Source organism: Gavialis gangeticus, unplaced genomic scaffold (genome assembly GCF_001723915.1).
Source record: "Gavialis gangeticus isolate Ggan-Ray unplaced genomic scaffold, GavGan_comp1, whole genome shotgun sequence".
NCBI lineage: Eukaryota > Metazoa > Chordata > Crocodylia > Gavialidae > Gavialis > Gavialis gangeticus.
The window spans coordinates 31,378,620-31,384,502 of NW_017729034.1; positions in this window are offsets into that span (position 1 = coordinate 31,378,620).

The following is a 5,883-nucleotide window of genomic DNA, read 5'->3' on the forward strand; positions in this document are numbered from 1 at the left end:
CAGCCATAGCGGGGGATGGGGATGCAAGCAGGGGATGGGAGCTGGCAGGGGTCCCCTCCTCCCCCCTCCTCCCCCCCCAGCCATACTTACCGGCTCCAAGTCCAGCTGCAGCTCCCTGCTGCAGCCACCGGGGACTGCCCAAATCGTCAAAGCTCTCTGAATTTTTTCCAAAGATTCGGAGAGCTTTAAACAGATTCGGACCTTTTAAATGGTCCCTTGATTCAATTCAGATTTGGAGATTTGGCCACTGAATCGGGCCAAACCTCCTCCAAATCGAATCACTACCCGAAGCTTAGCACAGTCCTAATAGGGAAATCCCCCCAGATACTGGGAGCTTTGCATTTCTCCAGGGTGGCCCTCCAGAAGATCCCTGCCCAAGGCCAGTGGGCCCTACCCACTACATGCAGGTTTGGGGGGGAGCCCCAGCTGCTGGGAGACCTTCTCTGGAAAAGGGGGATTGGGAACTTTGAGAGTCCCTGATGGAGTATTCAAGGCTCAAGAATTGAAAGAGGAGCAGGTCACTGTAGTGGTGGTAAATCCTTCCCTAAGATATGTACTGGAGCACCCAGGGCAAAAAGTGGCCACTGTACGGGAGGCAGATGTGATGAATCTGGTGAAAAAGGATAGTGCCCTGCACATTGAGCCGAACTGGTTTTTCTTTGGGGATTCCCCCACACCTAAGGAATGGAAGGCCCAATTACAGAAAAAACTCCAGGACTGGGCCAATGTATTTTCCCTACATGACTGGGATGTAGGAGAGGTGAAAGGAGTTGAGCACCAGATATGCCTTAGCAATCCCAGACCCTCTTGCGAAAGGTCACGTCGCATACTGCTGGCCAAGATGGGGGAGGTCCAGCGCCATCTGCAGGAACTCCTTGACCACAAAATCATCACAGAATCTAAAAATACCTACGCCTCGCAAATTGTGATCGTGCACAAGAAGAATGGGAATCTGCAGATGTGCATCGACTACCATGTATTGAATGCCCGCATGGTGGTCAAGCAATACACTTTCCTTCAGGTGCAAGAGGCCCTGGACTGTCTTGGGGGCAGCAAATGGTTCACCATTCTGGACCTCTGCAGTGGGTAGTACCAGATCCCACTGAGAGGCAGATAAAGAGAAAACCGCCTTCATCTGCCCACTGGGGTTTTTCCAGTTTGAGTGCATGCCACAGGGCATTTCAGAGACCCTGGCCATGTTTCAGCGCTTAATAGAGAAAGTGGTCGGAGATATGCATCTAACCCAGGTGCTGGTGTATTTGGAAGACCTCATAGTGTTTAGGAAAACCCTTGAGGAGCATGATGAAAAGCTTCTCCATGTGCTAGACTGTCTTGAAGCTGCTGGGCTTAAGTTGGCACTTGACAAGTGCAAATTCTGACAGTCTTCTGTCAAATAGCTGGTACACATCGTATCCCAAAACAGAGTTAGCACTGACTCAAAAAAGGTCAAGGCTGTGACCACTTGGCCATGTCTTTCCAACTACAGGGAACTTAAAAGATTTCTAGGGTTTGCAGGGTTTTACAGGAGATTTGACCTGGACTATACAGCCTTCACGAGGCCCCTGAACCAACTCACCCAAGGGCATCAAATAGGGAAGTCTTCTAAGAAGCGGAGGGTCCAGGACCTGGCCCAAGAGGTTCAGAAGGTGCACAGCCCCACAGAGCCTTTCCGGTTGTGGTGGGGCGCTCAGTGTGAGGATGCATTCTGCAAAATCATCTGGCACCTTACAAAAGCACCCATATTGGTGTGTCCTGACTCAAATTGCCCATTCATTCTGCACACAGACACCAGTCTATAGGGGCTGGAGGCTGTCTCCTGAATCAACTACATGAAGGATGGCAACACTCAGTAGCTTACGTTAGTCGAAGTTCGGCACCCACTGAGACCCGATACCCAGTGCACAAGATCGAGTTCCTGGCTCTTAAGTGGGCTGTCACTAAGAAGTTCAGGGACTACTTGTATGGAACCATGTTCCAAGTATGGACCAATAACAATCCCTTGACTTACATACCGACCAGTAGGGCTGTGCAAAATTTCGCCAGCTGTTTTGTTTCAATGCTGTTTCGACTCATTTCGAGCCTGAAACAGCAAAATCAAAATGAAATGAAGGGCTTCGAAACAGCCTCAAAGCAAAACGAGGGCAGTCAAAACATTTTGAAAGTTTCAAAATGTTTTGAATTTTGAAGCTAAAGCTAGACTTGCCTACAGGGAAACAGAAAGTAAGGAGAGGGAGGGGGAAGTGGAGGGAGGGACTGCTTTGACATTGACTATGTAGCTGGCCAGTGACTATGTCGTGTAGAGGCCCCAGCACCAGTGAGGGCATGCCTTAACACACACAGTTACACGTCATGAGTTTTGCTTGTCAGCAGCCTGAGGTGCTTTTTCCCAGAAACCCCTGCACCTATCTCCTTGAAAGCTGGCAGGCTTCTCTGCTGGCAGCACGGTCTGCCGGCAGAGAAGGCACTGTGGGTGACATGAGACCCACACCGCCTGGGCCTCCTTGGGAGTCCAGAGCCTGACCACAGTCCTCACCCCAGACATGACCGTGGGCCTATAAGGCAGTTTACTTACGATGCCCCTGGGATACCAGGAGAGGTACCCATCACTGCCTCATGGGTCCAGTGAGAGTTGGGCTTGAGGAAGTGCCCTTCACCGGGGATACTGCAGGTTCCCACAGAGGAGAGTGTGGCAGAATTACCGACACAGCCTGGCTCGAATGGGCTCGGAAAATCTTCTTTTCGATTGGTGGAGCCCATCCACCAATCAGGTATGGGCTGGGCAAGGCTGACCTTACCCCTCACACAGAGCAGGGGCAAAGAGCCTCCTGGACCTGACTGAAGCCTGCATCCTGCAGGTCCAGCAAGCCTTTGGAGGCGGAGCCTCCAGAGTAATTAAAAGTTGCTGCATGCCCAGAATGCAGCAGACACTCAAGAAGAGTGGAGCCAAGAAAAGCTGGGGAGAGTTGCCCCAGTGGGCAACAGCCCTAGGCTCCTGAAGACGCCACTGGAGGAGCCACCGCTGAAGCCCGCCCTGGGAGCAGGAAGAGCACGAGGCAGCTCAGATCCCAGGATACTCGGTGCACATAGCAGTGCACGGGGCCACCAGACCCTGGGAGCTGCACGTGGTGGCTCAGGTCCACTACCCTCAGCGTGCAGCCAAGGACTCAGTGCATGCAGCAGTGCACAGTGTCCCAAACCCTGGGAACGGTGCTAGGCCACTCAGGTTTGCAACCCCTCCCCGGCATGAGGCCAGGCACCCAGAAGGCGAGGTGCAATGGTGGACCAGTGGTCCAGGTTTCGGGACCCTCATGAGGCGCCCCAAGCCCCAGTGGAAGGCAGAAGGCAGGGCCCTGAGCAGCCCCGACAAGGCACCCATGGCTCCAGGAGCCTTCCCAGCCTGCTTCTTGGATCAGTGAGTACCCAGGAAACGGGTCCCCACAGGGGAGGAAGCCCTGAAAGGGGGATCCCAAGGGATTAGGGACCAGGTGGGGCCCATCTGGGGCTAAGTGAATACTGGGACCCTCCTCCCCCTAGGCGGGTGCCAGGGTTTGGCACTCTAGGGGAATGCCCGATAGTCTCAGCCATGTGGGTCCCTGGAGGTGGGCGAAAGATATGCACATCCCATTTTGTAGATACATAGATATCCTTCAGTGTGGCCTGGGTTATGTCAGCAAGTTGAGGTTTATTTGTATCTAATTGTTGCTATTGTTCTTGCCTGAATTTATCTGTTGATGCCTGTGTTTATCTGTCTAGCTATATTTACCTGTTGCTGTTGCACATATTTATCAATACTTTTTTATAAATCTGTAAATGTCTGTATCAGTTGTATATTAATAGCTATCTTTTAAGGTTCCCTGTAAACATTAATAAATCTGTATATAGTTAAACTATGCCTGGTCCTGGCCTGACTCTATAGGGAATAGAGGGAACTGGCCAGTATTTTAAAGATCCCTCTCACAGCACTTCTGCCTAGCTACCTATGTCTTCTATTTGGAGGGGGGAGCACTTAGTTGGGTGTGCCCAGGTTACAGATAGATCAGATTAGATAGATAAATTAGATAGATCTTTCCCTCATTCCTTCACCTTCTCCTCATCTGTAGGGTTTTAACCCCCAGCTGGCAGTTGGCGAATCATTTCCAGTCATCCTCCCGCACTACTGGGAAGTCTGTAGCATATGCGATAGGATGGGACATGTATGAGCTCCTCTGAGATTGTAAACAGTACGAGCACCCCCATCCTGCCATTTCCATGGCTTCTTTCTTTCCCTTCTTTTACCTGAGAACACCAAGTGTGAAGGGTCTGGAGACAGCAGGGACAGGAGCAAGGATCAGAGAAGAGCCTGAAAACAGTGTTGCCTACAACAGTGGTAGGTCTTACTGCTAAATTCTCCGAATAATGAGGGATGAACAACAAGAGAAGCCAAGACTGGATACATTCACCAAAACAGTGATCTATTCCCACTGGGGTGAAGAGGCACCTGGGGTGGGGTCTGGGGGAGCAAGCCCCTGCCTTACTTCGTTGGCCATTTGTCTGTCATAACCATCCCTGCAGAAACCTGTCTTTTTTCCTATGAAAGGCCTGGCAATGTTCTTACTAAGGCTCCCATCCCTGCAGAAACCTGTCTTTGTTTCCTGTGAAAGCCCTGGCAATGATTTTGCTAAGGCTCCCTTGGCTCTCTCTCACTGTTAGACCTAACCAGAGTGAACCTGGACCCCAGAGCCATTTCTTTACCTTGCCTCTGCGCAGTCTGGCTTGGGTAGGAGCCAGAAGCTCCTCCAGGCTCACTTTCCTTCCAGAAAAATTGGGATAGTCAGACATCATGCCCATAAGGCAGGGAATAATCCAGGCACATAGGTTTGGGGGCTGGATCTGAATTCTTGGTTAACCAAAGCCACAGATCTATTCTATTAGAGGAATCCCAAAATGAACTCTGTGGAGGCAGCTGCAGTCTCAGTCCCTCAAGGCGAATTGTGGCAAGAAGGAAGCTGCAGCCCCACATGGACAAAATGGGTAATACTTCACCAGTGCCTCCACTCTTTCAGCAGCCTGACTCCTATGCCAGCTTCTCAATTCCTCAATTCCTTCTCCCCACCATCACCTGGACCTGAGCAAATCCATGAGCCACTGAATTTCCCCTTTCTGTGCAGGGAACATGACCCTAAACAGATGACAGGGTCTTCCCCTCCTCCCCCCACACCCATTTCTCTGCATTGCTTGCAGTAGTTCATGGCTGGTTTTCCTCGATGAGGAGCCCACACACAGTTTGACTATCAAACCCCACATGTGGCTGGAAAGTTGTGAGGAGTTGTTTCTGCTCCCTGCTGTAAGATTTGAAGAACTAGCCAACATACCGGTGAGTTCTGAGTGTCAAATATCAGAAGCAAATCTGCAGCTGGAAATTCAATTCAAGGGGACTTTACTGGCCTGATAAACCACTGCAAGTGTTTCCAAAGTGAAGAGGGACAGAAAGAGAGAGACAGAGAGAGAGAAGATTGGGGCTTGATCCCCTGCATCCGTTTGTCATTGCTGTCCACTTCAGAGTGGCTGACAGGTTGCCCTGAAGTGTACTGCCTGTCACTGCCAGCCATGAATATTCAGGCTCCCTATCTTGCATTTCTGATCCTTCAATCCTGTTTGCATACAAATGCCCTTCAAGATAAGAAACAAATGAAGGAGACAGAGGCAGGATTGTTTCCAGGGAGAATGGTTCTCTCTACTTTTTTCCCCATGAAGAATCCAGAGCTCTAAGTCACGTCTGAGCCAGAGGCCCCATTGTTTTCCTGGGGCCAAGCTACACCATTGTGTCTGGGGGAGCCAAGAGGCCAGTAAGGGGCAGTTAATTCAAAGCGTGCATCATCCCATGCCAGTGACACACTGTATTAG